Raw genomic sequence first — 19,264 nt, forward strand, 5'->3', positions numbered from 1 at the left:
AGCCCTTACTGCACTCATGCCACAAACAGAGTTGCTTGTTGTATGCAAAAGCTCATTTAGACAAGCCATAGTCATTTTGGAGACAAAAATTTACTTATTTGGTCATGAGAAAAAGCGCTTTGCATGGCAGAAGAACACCTCATTCCAAGAAAAACACCTGCTTCCAACTGTCAAATTTGGTGGAGTTTCCATCATGCTGTGGGGCTGTGTGGCTTGTTCAGGGACTGGGGCCCTTGTTAAAGTCGAGGGTCGGATTAATTCAACCCAATATCAACAAATTCTTCAGGATAATATTCAAGCATCAGTCACAAAGTTGAAGTTACGGTTGGATATTCCAACAAGACAATGACCCTAAACATACTTTGAAATCTACAAAGCCATTTATGCAGAGGGAGAAGTACAATATTCAGGAATGGCCGTCACAGTCCCCCGACTTAAATATTATAAAAAATCTATGAGATGATTTGAAGCAGGTTGTCCATGCTTGGCAGCCATCAAATTTAACTGAACTGGATAGATTTTTTATGAACGAATGGTCAAAAATACTGCCATCCAGAATCCAGACTCATCAAAGACTATAGGAGGCGTCTAGAGGCTGTTACATTTTCAAAAGGAGGCTCAACTTAGTATGGATGTAACATCTGTTGGGGTGCCCACATTTATGCACCAGTCTAATTTTTTAATGATGCATATTGCATATTTTGTGTTAATCCAGTAAACTTTATGTCACTGCTGAAATAGTACTGTTTCCATAAGGCATGTTATATATTGAAAGGAAGTTGCTACTTTGAAAGCTCAGCCAATGATAAACAAAACTCGAAAGAATTAAGAAGGGTTCCCAAACTTTTTCATATGACTGTATGCAGAGTTCTGATGTAGAGTTTTGGACAAGAAATTTATAATGCTGAAATGGTTACCTTTGGCCTTTTCTGTGCTTGCAATTTCAATATAGATTCCCTGTTTTAGCTTATTAGCTGTATAATAAGATAAGATTACAATACTGTCATTGTAAAAAGGTAACAAACAAGAAAGCATAATGCAGAGCATCATTGTTGTGAGGAACAGTTCTGAAACATGGGTAATATGATTATGGCTATAATCCTTACGGAAGTAGCTGAATATACCCGAGCCAAAAAACATTGCCATTCACCCAGAATGCACTAATGCAAGAGTGGAATCACTGCGTCTACTGTACTTGTTAACAAAAGCCAGAAATTCCCTGTTTTTTTCCAAAAATTATACTAAGAGGAAGTAGAAAGTATGTGTCAATTACTGTCCATTTCCAGGTGCTACTAGATTCCTATAACAAAGGTGCCCTTATATTAACAATGATCTATTTTTTAATCTAGTGTGTCACTGTTTAACACTGTCACTGTGAGGGTTGCAAAACAGTAAGACAATAGGAAATTAATGAGGCCATCTAAGTCCCATAGATGTGGTACACACAAATCAAGGTAACCAGGCGAATAAGACAGACTGAGAATGATAAGAGTATATATCCCAACACAGACCAGCAGAAAAACCAATCAACGATACTTGTTCATATAAAACAGTATGTAAATTGTATCAATGCATAGTATAGGGCTCATTTATTTACTGCACTGCAGCGTGAAAGGTACAATTTTTCACCGCAATCGCCATGTGTCATATTTTCCCACAACTCCAGTGTGATTGTGCTTGCAAGGGACGCTGCTCTGTATGCAGTTGCGAATGATGTGTTAAGATTAGTGCATTTGCCATGCGGGTGACATGTGTACCCTATTCTTTTTGCTCAACTGCGCTGTGGCAATTGATGCAGGATGCTGTGGAAACCCTTGAGCTACCACTTGAATCAGTGATGGCAGTAACTCCAGGGTTCACCTACATAAGCACGACTGAGTTTGTTTAAGCACGGAAGGCAGGAAGGACTTAGCAAGACCAAGCTCAACTATATGGAAGTGCAAAGCGCACCCTTTTCGCCCTCCTTAATGAATACACTGCGCAACCACCTATATGTGAAGTAAACAAGCCCAATCTATTTATCTATAGGGGCTCTGTTACGAACTGCACCTGCGTGTAATCCTTAATTTGTGTGTATGAATCATGTGCAAATTAGGGGACACACACACAAATACCTCCTCCCACCCATCATGAATGTATTCATGGGGGTGCAGGTCTCTGTTTTAGAAGACAGAGACTTGCAACAATTTTTTGAGGACAAATCAGGTCCTGACTCAGATTCAGAATAAGCCCTGGCAATGCAAGTACACAGAGGCCCAAACAACTGCCCAGTGCAGGAATTTGCATTCATTTTAACACTTATTCAGTGGCTTGTTAGCACTTTCTAATATACAATCTTATAAAGCACTATGTGGCTGAAACACAGTACAATGTAGGACATTTCACTTAGGTATCATCTCCTAATCAACTTTTTCACTTTTACACCACCTTTTTTTTGTTATAAACAAACTCCAGTGATCAGGGTCACTTACTCATATTCACCTGTATATTCATTTATAAGTTTGTGTTCATTTTTCTCCTTATTACAAACATGATAAAGATACCATCAACTATTTTTGATAATGCAGTTATGCATTGGGCATACTATGTTATAAAGTTGATTTTGGTTATTCCGCAGTATATGCCTCCATTTTATAAACATGAATATTAGCTTCATGGTAAAATTATATTGTATCCAGTAGTCCATTTTAATATAACATTAATATGTACTATATTATGCAACCTCCAAATATTATCTTGTGCAGGACATTTTTGAAGCCAAGGAAACTTTCATCAAAATGATGAATAAACACTTCATGATACATTTTTAGCTCTTAGCTAAGAGAGCATTCCAGATATCTATGGTTAGGAATTTCCAGGAGAAAATCCCACTTTCACTTTCTCAGAGTCCCTTGGACTCAGCCAACATGTCTCAAATTCTCAATTTAGTAAAAACACTGAGGAACAAGATCTACTTTTGTTTTACACTTGCTCTGGAACATACAGTGTTTAAAGGGCATAGTTGGCTGTTAAATTAGTATATGGCCAGGAGCCATATGTGTTAATTCAACTTGCACTTAACTTTCAGGTTCTTCTAGTGTGGGACACCTTCCTCTCTTTTGCAAGGGTGTAGGACATGTGCATCACTCCAAGTACAGAGTACCAGTGGGCAATCAGGAATGTAAGCAGAGGGGCACTATAAAATATTTCCATGTAGGTCAATGTTTATATGCCTTTTATTTACCCTTACAGTCAAATGAAAAAGTTTGGGAACCCCCCTCAGCCTGCATAATAATTTACTCCACTTCAACAAAAAAGATAACAGTGGTATGTCTTACATTTCCCAGGAACATTTGAGTACTGGGGTGTTTTCTGAACAAAGATTTTTAGTGAAGCAGTATTCAGTTGTATGAAATTAAATCAAATGTGCATGTAACTGCTCAATACTGATTACTGGCAACACCAAATTGGTTTTATTAGCTCGTTAAGCCTTGAACTTCATAGAGAAACAGTATTTAAGGTGGCCAATTGCAAGTTGTGCTTCTGTTTGACTCTCCTAATGACAGCATGGGATTCTCAAAGCAACGCTCAAAAGGTCTAAAAACAAAGATTGTTCAGTATCATGGTTAGGAGAAGGAATGTAATCAGGAAATGGAAGGCCACAGGTACAGTTGCTGTAAAACACAGGTCTGACAGGCCAAGAACAACTATTAGTCATCAGCATTGTATAGTCTAGAGTAGGTAGAATAAGAAATACTAATTTGCTAATAGGTTACTTTGCTGGGTCACATGTATGACATGTTGACAAAAGAACCCATCTATCTTTTTGTGATTTATTTCTGTTCTTACAGGGATTCTCTGACTGGCACATACTATGTAAAAAGACTTAAGGGGTCATTTATTATTCCACAGAAGAAGGGGTGCAAGAGCGTGGTAATGGTGTTCTGGTACTGTTGCTACAGAGTAAATAATTTTCCTGCCACCTTCATCAGTATTTTATTATAGGGATCATATAGAGTCAATAAAAAGTATCTGCCATCGTATTATACATCTTACAATACACAACAAAAGTGGCTTAAAAAGCTGATTTTTGTACTCTTTTAATACAATTTGCCAAAAACCTTGCTAGCACAGCCCAGCCATTGCATTCCCTACTGGTAGTTTTGCCCGGTTGTGCAGGAGAGCCTGTGGTAGAAACAGTGGTTTAACTACTATGCAGCCAACCATGGAATCACAGGGGGCCCCGGATCACTGGGGACCCAGGGCATAGGGGGCCAGGAACAAGGGGCCTGCTGTATAGGAATCCCCCCTTTCCAGCCCCTCTTCTTGTTGGTAGGGGTTGCTGTGCACGTGGGGCCCAATGATTTCTAGTTACACTAATGGGCAGAAGGTACAGTTCTGATTGCTACTTACATTTTACTGTGCTTCTGGGGGGAGTGGGTTGTTAGGACATACCCACCATGCATCTGTAAAGCCAACCACACGTGTACCAATAAAACTATATATTTTATATTGCACATTTTATATTTCATGCCCATGTCTGCTGACCCACTCACGCCGACCAATATCTATAAGATATTTGTCAGTTCAAAGATAGGGCAAGTCTAAACATTTCTATAAAAGCACTCTGGGCCGATTCAATTCAGTGAAAAAAAAACTTCATCACGAGATTCAATCTGAGATGTAATTCAATTCAGAAAAACTAATCAGTTTACCAAGTGAAAACTCTATTGAAGTCTATGGGAGAAAAAATGGAAGGGAATTATTAGCAAAGTTTTTCCTCCTCGCATTGAATCTTGTCCCTGAGTTTTCACGTGATAAACCATGAGATAACTTTTGGTTCCCAAAATTTGAGGTTTTTTTTTTCAAGTTTTTTTCCCCAAAAAGCCCCAACCGAATAATTTGAGGTTTTCGTCGATCACTATTGTACAGCTATAATAAGATATACACCAATCCACCAAGACATTTAGAATTTTACATCCCAGGATACCTGAGTATCACAGCTGTCATTAATTTCACATTCAAGTGAATAGGGGCTGAACTATACCAAAGGACAATATACTTTGTTTGCTATCAGATTCCATGCCCTAATTTTGCAACTATATAAAATGTAGTGCCCTCTGCAAAATAAAGTTCCCTTCTTCTACATTTAGGGGTTATGTACTAAACCTCAAATTTATCTGGTGGGGCTTTTTGGGGCAAAAACTCAAACAAAATTGGATTTTTAGAGTTTTATTAAACCCCAATGCTGCAAAGAGCCTGAGTCCAAAAATCCGTCAACTCAGACCTGTTGAGGTCCTGTATGAGTCAGTGGGAGAGGCATCTATTCCAATTTGAAGTTATTGTAGTCTGTGCTGGGTGTAGCCCAAAAATCTGACTTTTTGGGGGTTTTCAGGCAAAAACTCGACCTTCGCAGGAGAAAAGCCTGAAAACTTACAATCTGCACGATTTCTTCACATTTTTTACCTAATTAAATCGGATTAATTTATTAATAAATAAGGCACAATCAGGCAAGGGAGTTTGGTTGAGCTTTTTTTATTGGGAGAATGAGATAAATTCGGATTTTAGTAAATAACCTCCTTACAATCTAACAAGTTTTAAGCAGGATACTTCATTGCCAAACACAGGTCAACACATATGCCATATACAACTATATATTCTAAATGGAAGACTAACAGTATTAAAATTTGTCACAGAAACTGGAGACATCTAGTGGCAAAACAGGCAATACATATATGAACATTCACCCTGACAAATTATATAAAAATTCTTTGCACCTAAGTCATAGCTGATATATATTAAAGGGATCCTGTCATCGGAAAACATGTTTTTTTCAAAACGCATCAGTTAATAGTGCTACTCCAGAATTCTGCACTGAAATCCATTTCTCAAAAGAGCAAACAGATTTTTTTATATTCAATTTTGAAATCTGACATGGGGCTAGACATTTTGTCAATTTCCCAGCTGCCCCCAGTCGTGTGACTTGTGCCTGCACTTTAGGAGAGAAATGCTTTCTGGCAGACTGCTGTTTTTCCTTCTCAATGTAACTGAATGTGTCTCAGTGAGACATGGGTTTTTACTATTGAGTGCTGTTCTTAGATCTACCAGGCAGCTGTTATCTTGTGTTAGGGAGCTGCTATCTGGTTACCTTCCCATTCATTCCCATGAATGAAAACCACCATGTTTTTTACCCATAATGCAGTGTGGCCCGGGCCTTTGTGGTCAGCCCACAAATCTGGGCCTAGTTAGAATGCTTTTTTTATATGATGGTATTAATTTGGAGGTGCAGGGATCCCTCATTCAATTAATTTTGTTGGAAAACCTGTACATTAAAAGTTTTTATTTTATTAATATCATAAAATAACTTCACGGATAGCATATAGATACAGTGACACACTGTGATACACCGTACCTTGCATTTGTTACTGAGCAACATAATATACACACGTTTGAAGACTGCCAAGTCCAGATTCTAGACCGGGAGAGCGACTGGTTCAAAAGAGGCGAAGCCATTTATGTAAAAACTGAAAAACCAAGTTTGAATAGAGGTGACATCTATTGTCTGCCACTTCTCCCTGGAAGGTTTAATAACACATCAAAGCTCAAATTTTGCTAATATAATCAACACCTAACTTAAAATGATATAGTGAATAAAGTACCCACTATTGTAAAATATAAGGATATTATAAGTTACTGAGGAGTTTCATGACCATATAAAAACACGAGGCCGAAGGCCGAGTGTTTTTATACAGGTCATGAAACTCCGAGGTAACTTCTAATATCCTCATATTTTGCAACTGGGGGTACTTTATTTATTATAATACACAAGTTTGAGTGAGTCATTTGACAGAAATGACATCAGAACTCACCGTTTATAACTGATGACATCAGAACTCACCGTTTATAAGGATATAATTTACGAGATATTCATGGCTTTTGTGTATTATAAACAGATTATGCTGATTGGAGCAACATTTCAGAGGATCTATACAGAAAAAAGATCCTATATACAAGTTATTCTGAATTGAGAAAGCCAGTTGGATGATTGGTGAAACGTCTTCAAGGAAAAAAACACAGCAAGTCCAGTTGATATGAATTATTTCTACAGATATACCATGACCTGGATGAATTAGAATCTTCACAAACAACATAATATCCAGTTAACTATTATAACGTTAGGTAGCAATACTTAGGTTTGATCAATAGATGGCACTCTGTACACTTTAGTGACGCCTTTGCATCATTGCAAAATGGTGAGCGCTTGAATAGTCAAACTGACATTTTGTTTATTTATATATATATTTATTTGTATCACATCACAAATGTATGTAGTGCTGTAAAAGGCATACAAACAAGGGTATAGCTATTACAGAGGAAAAATAAATACATCTTTGCTAAAAGGAACAGTTTAAAAAAAATAGGCTGTACAAAATAAGAAATGTTTATAATATAGTTAGCCGCAAATGCACTACAAATACGCTATTTCACCAAAATGCAGAATTTCATAGAGAACAAGCACTATCGTTCATTTCTAGCAAAAATTTGCTAGTGATCTTGCGTTTAGGTCAATTTGGCTACGGCGGGTAATTTAAAGTTTTATGGACGTCTTTATTATAAATGTTGGAGCAAATGCTTGAAGTTATCACTTTTTCTTATACATGTCCATGGAACCTTAATAGACAAGAGAGTTAATATAATGCCCTACACATGAGCCCACTGTAAAATTAATGTTCCATATGTTATGAAATGTGTGGAGAAAACCAGTTATCCAAAAAAAGTTTGTCAGCCAAAAAAAGTTCAAATCAGGATTTTTTTTTTTTTTCAGGCAATTCCGCTTCAAAAAAGGAAAAGTCGCCAGCGGTTTTTGAACTTTGATGCATTTTTGGCTCATAGGATATGATGTAAGTGACACAGGACTGAGGAAGATCTAGCTGCTTTATAGCACTTCGTCTGGTCTGAGGTGGTGAAGGCAACTCTGGCGAAAGAAGTGACGTTCAGTAAAATTTGATGATGATGAATGATGTGGAGTTAGTCCATTCGCCAGAGTGAAAAGTCGCCTGGCGATAGAGTGAGAATGACCGCTAGCGACAGTCCTGTTCTCTAGCGAATTGGCGCCTGCTAGTAAATTGGCGATGTCCCTGCGGGTGGCAATGCTGGCGAAAAGTCGCTAGCGTTAGCCACTTCGCTCCTTAGTAAATCTACTCCATAGATGCAGGTAAGATGATGTTGGTAGCAGCAGCAGTGAGGCTTGAATGCAGTGGATGGAGATTAGATTCTAGGACACCAGCTACTGAAATGTTGGGGTAGTCCATGCTGGAGATTATGGATCAATGTTTTAGCAGTAGAGGAACAATGGAAGGGACATATTTTCTGAAGTTATTTAGAAAGAAGCTGCATGTCCTGATGATGGATAGATCCATTGTGGTCTGAGAAAGTGAGGGAGGGGTCTAAAGTGACACTGAGACGCCTGTCTTGGGAGAGGGTGTCATTGTCAGCTATAATGTTAAATGGAGGGAGGTGAACCAGGTTAAGGTGGGAACACGATTAGTTCAATTTTGGACATGTTACGTTTCAGGTGGCAAGTAGCCATCCAAGATGCTACGACAATAAGGACAGGAACATAAGATCTGCATAAAGGTTATCAGAATTGGGTTTCAGTGCTTTGAAACAGATACAGTATATCATAGAGACACGGCTATGGTTTTTACAGCTTTAGTGTAGTATTTGTATTTCAGTAAAATGAGATAACTAGTCATGGGCATGAATATTTTGCACTGCACTGTATAAAGTAAACTGCTTGATATGCTGCAGGGTATATTAAAAACATTATGGATTATTTTCTGGTTACTAAATCCTGTTGTTTATAGAATATCATACAAACAGGAAAGTGAAGTCTATAGTGCACAGCACAACAAATACTTGCCAAACTAACAAATACCATTTTTGTATTGCAGGCCAAGTTGCAGGCCAAGTTTCAGTCCCTTTATCATTTCTCCCATGAACTGTGGTTCATGATTTTCCATGAACAATGAAGGCATTTTGCACTTCTTTGTACAATGTTCTTAGCTGTGGCCTCTGAGTCTGCCCCATATGATACTTTGGTTGTCAGGGTACATGTTTGGCATTTTAAAAGGACTTATAACTGTACAATAAGTTCCAGATCTCTCTAATATGAACTTTGCTGGTTTAAATAAAAGATGTCAGTCGAGTACAAAGCAGTTCTAAGCTATAATCATAGCAACCTTAACCTACTATTGTATGAAAAATCATGCTAAAACCTTACACAGTTATGGGAACCATTACTCAGGAAGTTTAATTGTACTATTATTTGGAATTTTTGAATTATTTAAGTTTTTTTGTAACATCTCACCAGTTTGCAATTTCAGCAGCTATCTGGTTGCTAGGGTCCAAATTACCCTAACAACAAGGCAGTGGTTTAAATGAGAGTCTGTAATATAAAAAGGAGAGGGAATTAATAGAAAGATGATAATAGAAAATAGTAACAATAAAAATGTAGTCTCTCAGAGCAATAGCTTTAGGCTGCTGGGGTCAGGGACCCTCATTTGAAAGCTGAAAAAGGCCAGAAGAAGAGGGCAGATAATTCAAAAACTATACAAGGTTAAAAAAAGGCCAACTTTAAAGTTGATAAGAATTGTCCATTCTATAATAAACTTTAAATGAAAGGTATTCTACCCCTTTAAATATGACCCTAACTATCCTGCTTCTTGCATCCAAGAAATTTTCTTGCGCTTGCGAGCGGACATGATTACACTTTATAAGTACATTACAGGACATTATAGACAAATAGCAGGGGACCTTTTTACCCATAAAGAGGATCACCGTACCAGAGGCCACCCCTTCAGACTAGAAGAAATGGGTATATTTCATTTATGTGAAGGTACGGAGGGGAGTGTGTATGGATGCTGGGTTTTCATTTGGAGGGGTTGAACTTGATGGACTTTGTCTTTTTTCAACCCGATTTAACTATGTAACTATGTATCTATGTTGTGAGTGGGTGAGTTGGCTATCCACATGAATGCATCTGCTGTATTACACATAACCACTGAAAACAGAGGCATCTTCAGTCCTGTAATTACTGCTAGCTCCAGACTGCCATTAGGTACAGTACACCCTTGTATGCTGGCATCCTAGCTCATGCTATACATATAACTATAAAGCAGGTGGAGATAAATGTTTCTTTATACTTTTTACTTAAAATTAGCCATAAACATAGTGTCTAGTAGTTAATACATAATAGACTTTTTTTAAAGACACAAATACTTACCGTAGTTTGTATCTTAGGTGGCAAATAAATTAGCAAATAGAAAACTCAAGACCCCAAGCAACTTCTTTACTTTGAATAGGGATGGCAAAAAAATCAAGTTATATTTGAATAGGTTCTGTCTTCTTTTAGCTGTTTTTCGTGTTCTGTACAAGCATAGCTATTGCAGAAGATAGATTGCATGATGAAGATATCTCTATGTTACCACAAATATTATTAAAACAAAATTGAAATTGTCATTACTTAAGTGGAATTATGTGAAGAAGCCAGGCAACTGTCTCCAACTTCTTCAATCCTTTGGACAAAAACTACATGAAAGTTGACCTACAGTTTTCTTCTGATCCTGTAAACAGAGAAAAAATTGATGACAGATTGAAATGCTTCATAAATTTTAGCAGTGTCAGCCAAAGCAAGAATGCAAATTCATTTAATGTTGTTTAATTCTGTACTGAATGTATTATACGTAGGAGCTGACACATTTTCTCATCATTTTGTATTCATTGACAAGCTGTACATGCGATAAAAAAGTTAGATATTAAAAAACAATTAGAATGCAAATTTTTCATCTGACATACTACCCTGACAAAAATAGAATACACTGATACACAGTTTGTTATGCTATTTTAAAATAAACGGCCAAATAGAAAATTGATAACATGGTTATAATTGATACATTCTGGAACATTGAGGAGGATGTGCTGTGGAGCTTGCTACCTATAATAAGACTGAAAATGTGGCACATAAAGGAATTATACATTCGACTGAATGAGTGTTCGATATGCCTTCAAGCACTTCTGAAGCTCTGGGGTTAATTCTCCAACTGGTGCTCACCAGCCTTCCCTAAATAACACACTGGCCCGGTGTATAGGAAAATGTTCGACTTTCCTCAACTGCACATATACCAGTCCTGGGCTGGCACAAGGACCCACCAGGAAATTAAGTGGAAGCTTGGTTTTCCCATAAAAGTTATGCAATTGCTCCCAAGGTAAGCAATTATATTAACTGTGGGGTGTCTAACAAATTGGTCATTTTGATTTCACTTGTCCTTTAAAAGATATTATTCAGTAAAGAACAGCCCAAACTTCTGCTTCTCTCCACCATTCCCTGCACCATGCCACCAGAATCCAAATGCTACATAAAGTATTTATATACAACAATGTATTATATATTGCAAACATAGCAAGCAAAATCGTTCAATAGCAATATCTTAATTTCAGCTTTCCTTCAATACTCTCAATTTTAAAAGATTTTGTCCTTAAAATAAGATTTGTATAGTTCCAGGGGCGATTCTATGGGGTATATTTATCAGAGTGCAGTTAGAGTTCCTCACAGTCCTCTAGAGTGAAATTCCGCCACTCTCCATTCATTTCGATTGGATTTTTAAAAGAGTATTTATCAATTGGAGAAAGTGAAAGTTTATCCTTTGATAAATACACCTTTCAAAATCCCATAGAAATGAGTGGAGGAATGTCACTCCAGAGGACTGTGGCAATCTCTAACTTCACTTTTTGATAAATATGCCCCTATGCCTCCTGAGGTGGCTCCTGCAATACCGCCCCTCTTGCTCCCAAACTTTTACCTTTTTTTGTGCAGGAGCGGGTCAAGGGGGGCCCTTCAAATTACCGGGTCAAAACCATACAGGTGGCAGCCCTAGCTGATAAACATGGAATAGAAAATGAAACTTGTTAAACACCAGCAACTCAAACGGAGTCTCAAGCCAAAGTAAGTTTGGCTAATTTGAACCATATTTCAGGGATGTATATCAGCTTTGGGCAACAACAGTATTTGGCCATATCAGTTGATGTGCACACAACATATATATTTGGCCTACAGACTGGTTCAGCTACCTTTGAGGCCCACTTGTTAATAACTGGACTAGTCCCGTGGGACATCAGCCCTCATGGGCCCCACCTGATTAGACCAACAAAAACGAATGTTATTTGCCCCTGACCTCCCACCGATTGCAGCCACAGCAGAAAGTATAAGGTACACACGGGAGGTGGGCGGACCCCTGAGCCTCAGTGGGATCTGGACACCCCAGTCCGATACTGCATTTTGTCACTTGTGATAAAATTTGTCCAATGTGGGTGACAAAAAGTTAAAAAAAAACCTTTGTATGTCATTGTGAATATCCACAGGTAAGAAAAACGCATATCCAGAAGTATTTTGTTACTGTGAATCTCTGCTATAAACATATTTGAATCATACTGTGTGAAAATGCTAGAAATACGATTAAAAATTCAAATATTTCACATTGGCATTCAACAAAAAGAAATATTTTGGACATTTTATCATCCGTGCTGGTGGAGCACTGCAACAAAACCACCATAAATTACTATTTGCCATCACCCTTTGGCTTTACAAAGGTCTCACCATACATGAAGAAGATACCAGAAAATAGTTTGATAGGTTTGAGAGAAAATTGCACACTGTAGATTATAAAAACGATGTGGGCCCTCTGAGTAATTAAGAGGTGTAGTTAATTAGTTCAATTTTAGCCATGCAAGTGTGAGGACAGCTCACAGAAAACAACACAATGACTGTGTAAGCTGTAAAATGAGGCTTTTTGTGACATATTTTAAGAACAATTATTTGCCATTTAAATGTACAACTATAAAAATAAAAGGTGAATTTTTTAAAACGTGGCTATTTGTACTTTTTTCATTGAAAACTTTGACAGCAGAAGCAAGCCATTCCACTTCACGTTGGCTCATTTCCCAAGCTGTGCAGGAGAGACTGAAGCTCTTGTACAATAGAATGACAGCTACTTACTAGCAAGGCATATGGTAATTCACAACATACTGTGCTTGTGGGGCTGGACCGTTGGGACTTGTTTAAAACCCATGTGTAACATTTATCCGTAACACAGATATGTACCAGGAAAGATCAATAGGAATCTCCAATAAAGGTGTTGTTTTTAAAGGTAGCAATCCTTTTTTAGTTCAAACTGAAATCAAGTACCAAATATTATTCATCACTGCCTACATGACGAGGGTGAGATTCCAAAATGCTATCTGTTATCTTTAAGTAATGCTATAGTTAATGGAAGTTACACAAGCACAAACATGGAGAGTTAATAAGGCTAAGTCCGCACCAGGTGATTTGGGTAAATTTAGAGCCTGGTGACTAATCGCCTCTTCAGTCCACACCAGGTGATTCGGGGGGATTTAGCGCCTGGCAATGAATCGCCTCGAGGCGACTAATCTCCCCGAACCGCTTCCTCTTCTGCGCCGGCTGTAATGAGAGTCGCCTGCGTTATGACACACACGGCGCTTCGTTTTCCAAAGTTGCTTGACGTTTCCTTGTGAGTCAACTTCGAGCAACTTCGGAAAATGAAGCGCCGAATCGCCTGGTGTAGACAGACTAAATCTGGCCCATGTTAAGAATGTGTTATAACCAAAACATATTTGAATTTTGTATGATTCTTTTCTTTTTCCATTTCTCTTCTTTTCTTGTACTGTCTCTTTCTATGGATGGGTTCCCTTCATAATCTTCATACGTCTACTTTGCCAGCTGTGGGTCTCTGTGTGAAAGGCCCAATGGTCCATAACCTGGTACAACATGCAAACTAATACTTTCAGATTAATCTCTTGGAATGTCAGGGGGATTAATTCTAGACTACGTCAGGAAACTCAAAGCAGATATACGGTTAATCCAGTACATATACAACATGCAGAATATTCCACATACTCTAGGGGAGTATCCATTTTTTTCAGGAAATCCATTAGGCCGACAAGTGAAACAATAATCTTAGATAGGGAAGGACAGTATTTCATCTTCAAGGTGACAATTGCTACCCACACCTTTGTCTTAGTAAATGTCGATTCTGCCACTGGGTAAAATCTAAATTCTACAATTAATCCTGGAAAAAATCACAAAGATAGGGGACCTCCCCACCAAGTCTGGGATGCCGGCAAGGCATATGTATGGTGTACCTACATTTCCTTAATCAAGGCACCTTGGACACAACTGGAGGTGGAACATTGTCTAATGCTCCCTGTCCTCTTCTTCTTACTTCTCTTACTTTGAGCTACCTCTAATTCTTTCCTTGTTATGTGTTGTTAATCAAAATGTAGGAACTCAACGTAGCCAGCATTTAAGCAGAGTTAATAAGAACACAACTCCAGGGCCTTGATGAAATAAACACAGGAGTATCTAAAGAACTTCTCATCTTGTATGGCACTAATGGATTGGAAGAAAGCTGATGCAATTCCAAGATAAGCAATATTGTCTAGAATGGCACTGTAAGTAGTTAGCAGGGCATGGCTTTATGAAGGAGCAATTATGCTTAAAAAATAAACTTGCTTTTTGTAATGTAGTAGTGTAGTAGATGTGGTCCACTTCAATTATGCCAAGGTTTTTATTATAGTATTTGCTTTCTAAACTAAAGTCTGTAGTGCACATAGAGAACTGGCTAAAAAGTGGTATATAGAGAATAGTTGTCAATGGTATATTGACTAGCATTCAAAGTGGTGAGTTGCATGGTTCTGTATCGTGTTCACTTTTATTTCATCATTAATGACTTGGAGAAAGCCACTTAAAGAAAAATATCATGTTTTTTGGGATTGACAAAAAAGATTACAAAACAAATGAATTTGTCCAGTAGATGTAAGCCTCGCAATTAGATCTTGAGAGAATGGTGATTTGGAAAGTTAAGTAGCAAATGAGATGGTTAGAAAATATGCAGACGACTACTTAAGTCCCACATAGGACTAAGATTGCCAAATACTTATGAAGAAGGACTTTGAAGTACTTCTAGCTATAGCAAGCAATAACAATCAGTAAAAGCACAAACCATCAAGGTATTGGCTTTTATTAGTAGCATATAGATTCACGAAAGTTAATATATAGTTGTACTGGAAAAATAAGTTAGCTTCCAAATGAAATGACTACTCTTATGAGATTATGTTATAAAAGGCACCAAGTTTGCCCAGGTGTTAAGTGACAAAATGTGCCATGTAAATATTAGAAAGCAAGAGAAGCTTAATCAACTGAAACTGAATAAGCTCAGCCTTTTGTAAAAGGAGGGACCTGATGTCAGCATGGCTAAAACACAAAACAACAAAAGCATGAGATCAGGGAGTTTGTTCCAGGAATAGAGTAGTATTTTCAGCAGTGTCAGGGAAAACAAAGGTCATTGCAACATTTACACAAAACCAGGTACAGTATGCATATCCCTATTTTTGTATTGGAAAAGAAAAGTGAGGCTACAGCAGCTAAAGTTAACAGGAAATCGTTTTGGTGACCATTAACTAAACAAAATGTTCAAACATGAGCCCAAAACCAGTCCCCTGGATTGATGAAATACTGTAAACATCAAAGCCAATTAATTCATCCAGGAGGTTCATCACCATTACAATAGAGAATATCTCTACCTCCATGCTTATCCCTTGAAGTTTTATATAGCATTGCTTTAGCATTTTCTTGGCTGGCAACATCCATTATACCAGCGACGCATAGCAAGCTCTGCATACACTGAGTTTTTCTAAGAACACTTTAACTGTACATGATGACATTGCAACCAGGAGATTGATGACACAGGAATACAAAACCTATAGGGAAAAGTTGGAGGATCTTCATTTCCAAAAGACTTCTGTAACTGAATTTGATCTTCATTAAAGGGGTGGTTCACCTTTAAAGTAACTTTTATTATGTTATAGAATGCCCATTTCTAAGCAACTTTTGAATTTGGTTTTCATTATTTATTTTGAATAATTTTATAGTTATTTGCCTGTTTTTTCTTACTTTTTGCAGCTTTCAAATGGGCATCGCTGACCCCTTCTGAAATCAAATACTCTGTAAGGCTACAGATGTATTGTTATTGCTAATTTTTATAACTCATCTTTCTATTCAGGTCTCTCCTATTCACATCACAGTCTCTTATTAAAATCAATGCATGGTTTTGCATTTGAGTTTTGCATTGAGTAATTCGGACCCTAGCTACCAGACTGTTAAAATGCAAATGGAAGAGCTGCTGAAATAAAGCTAAATAACTCAAAAAACACAAATAATAAAAAAATGAGAACCAATTGTAAATTATCTCAGAATATCACTCTACATCATACTAACAGTTTTCTCAAAAGTGAACAACCCCCTTTAAATGTGCCTCTGTATCACATGACCTGCGCGGACAATTTTTTATTTTGAATCATTCTACCTGCATTACAATTATTGTTTCCCTTTTAATTTATTTAATAGAAGTGTTGATAACATTATGCATAATTATTGTACTGCTTGCCCAAACATAATACCTTTGAATGATATTTTACTATCTTAGCTGACTTGCTTAGATTACATGGTCTCCAATTTGTTGGTCATAGATTTCCTTTCTTTCCTATAGATTATACAGTGACCCCTGAATGGGATCAAAGTATCTTTTACTATGCTGTAGGCAGCAGAATTATTTAACAATTTGCAATTGTATTAATTTTTTTAATTATTTATATTTTTTTCTGCAGGTAGCAGTTTTGAAATCAAAATGAAAGATGGAAAGTAGACGAAAAGTATGAAAATAACAAGTGACAATACTACTTGAATTTGGCAGAATATATAGTTTCCAAAAATATATTGTTTCCTGGAGTCATCTTATGTATCATTTTGGTGCTGAGCATTCAAACTTGGGTATTGTACTTCTGTGGGTATTTGATATTTAAACGTAAGCAGTCTCCTTACAGTTAAACACACTTTGCATTGGCAGTTAGGACATACAGGCCTTTTCAGGTCAGTAATAGTTTTGCGCACATAATAAAACGTTATTTCTCGAGATTCTCTGAAATATTGTTTTTTTTTCTTTTTAAGTACTCTGAATTTTTGTTACAGAAGTAGAATTACACAAACATGCAGGAAGATTTAGAAAGCTTAGGTTGTTCTGAAAAGTAAACCATAGTTTGTTTGTTTTTTTAATTCTAAACCCTGCAACATTTGAATTTTATTTCTAAACAGAGAGCATCTCAAATGTATCAAATGTTAAGAGAAAATTGTCCTGGTTACTCAATCATGCTGGGTAAATTGGTGCAATAAGCAGGCCACTTGTCTACTGCATAGCAAGGCTTGTCTCCTCTTAAATGCTGCTGCTGCCGGATCTGCTTTGCTGGCTTGCCTGGTACCTTTTCATGTACCAAGATGTGGTGATCTTGAAAAATTACTGTTAAAACGCGAAGCATTTTGGATTGATGAATGGGACTGTGTTATCCCTAAAGGGTTAAATTGATAATTGCAATTGAACTGTTTCCTAACTTGAAATTAAATAAAACATCGCAGAGATCAGCTGATAAGTCTTTATTGTACATGAAAAGGAAGGCAATTAATACGACTTGTTTCATTTTGACAGGAATATATACAATGTATCTCTGCATTTGATAAGAATAATTTCCAAATCTGTAAGTAATATGGTTTCATTGTTTCTATATATAGATTGTGCTTTTTTTCTTTTTTAATATGGACACCAACATTGCACATTTTTTTTTAAAAGGCAAACAAAAAATGGACCTTTAACCTACGAACTATATATGGACTGGTAATGTCATCCCGGCACCATAATGAAAATGTGGGGAGGGTATTTAAGTTGCACCATATCCTTGGTCCCCATGTCGGAGCGAGACGTCGGATAAAATGCTTCTTTTTGTGGAATAAACAATCACATTTTCCCTACTAACAGTGTGCTGATCCTGATTTTTTTTTTGTTATTATTTTTTTTTTTTAATAGTGTTGCTAAATGGCCAATTTTAAGCTTGATACTGTAAATGGTCTTGTATAATGGAATCAGTGTCATTATTACCAAAAAGCAATAAGACTAGTTAAAAGGGAAGGAAAGGTGAAATCAGTAGGGGTGCCAAATGTTATGCACCCCCATTTATTATAATTACATACCTGATACCTTGTTAAAACTGCACTGGCGGGGATACTTCTGAGCAAACACCACAGAGCAATCTTCTTCTTCCAACTCCAAGTTCAGCCCCTTCTGTACAGGGTCAGACTGGGCCTGCGGAACACTGGGAAAAACCCAGTGGGCCCCCTGACCTCCCTCCTGGCCCCAGGTAGCAAGCAGGAAAAAAGTAGGCACCGAACTTGCACCTATTGATAAATACTCTTTTAAAAATCCCATAGAAATGAATGAAGAGTGGCGGATTTTCACTCTACTGGACTGTGGTGATCTCTAACTTCTCTCTTTGATAAATATGCCCCAATGTCTCCCCCTATACAATGCCCTTGGGCAGTCAGTACCCACTGTGCCTATGGTCCCTTTACCCTGTGCTTTTGTTGAATGTACTAGAAATGCTAACTCACATTACATTAAAGGGGTGGTTCACCTTTAAGGCAACTTTTCAATTGGTTTTCATTACTATTTTTTATAGTTATTTGCCTTTTTCTTCTGACTCTTTCCAGCTTTCAAAAGGGGTGTCACTGGCCCCTTCTAAAAAACAAATGCTCTGTAAAGATACAAATGTATTGTTATTGTTACTTGATAATCCTGATCTTTCTATTCAGGCCTCTCCTATTCAAATCAGTGCATGATTGTGAGGGGAATTTGCACCCTAGCAACTAGACTGCTTAAAATGCAATTTGAAGAACTGCTGAATAAAAATCTAAATAACTCAAAAACCACAAAAAATTTAAAACCAATTGCAAATTGTCTCAGAATTTCACTCTCTATGTCATACTAAAAGTTATCTCAAAGGTGAACCACCCTTTTAAGTGGTGGGGATGATATGCCTTCATCCTCATTGTGCACTGGATCCTACCCAACCCTTACATTTCAGCTACTTCCAGGATTCATTTTGCAGCCCAAAGCTGGTGTTCTACTACACCTTTCAATATCCTTAGCAAAACATTAAGTGGGGTTTGTCTGAGAATAATAGAATTTAAAAGGGGAAATTTAAGCCATTCCATTTTAAGTCCTTGCAAGGTAGATAATTAAGTTTCCATTTTTTCCTTTTCCGTGTTTTCATAGAAGCAGTCTATTATGCTACTAGTCATCCAGCACAATAATTGCTCTTGTTGCAA

Source organism: Xenopus laevis, chromosome 8L (assembly GCF_017654675.1).
Source record: "Xenopus laevis strain J_2021 chromosome 8L, Xenopus_laevis_v10.1, whole genome shotgun sequence".
In the NCBI taxonomy this organism is placed as follows: Eukaryota; Metazoa; Chordata; class Amphibia; order Anura; family Pipidae; genus Xenopus; species Xenopus laevis.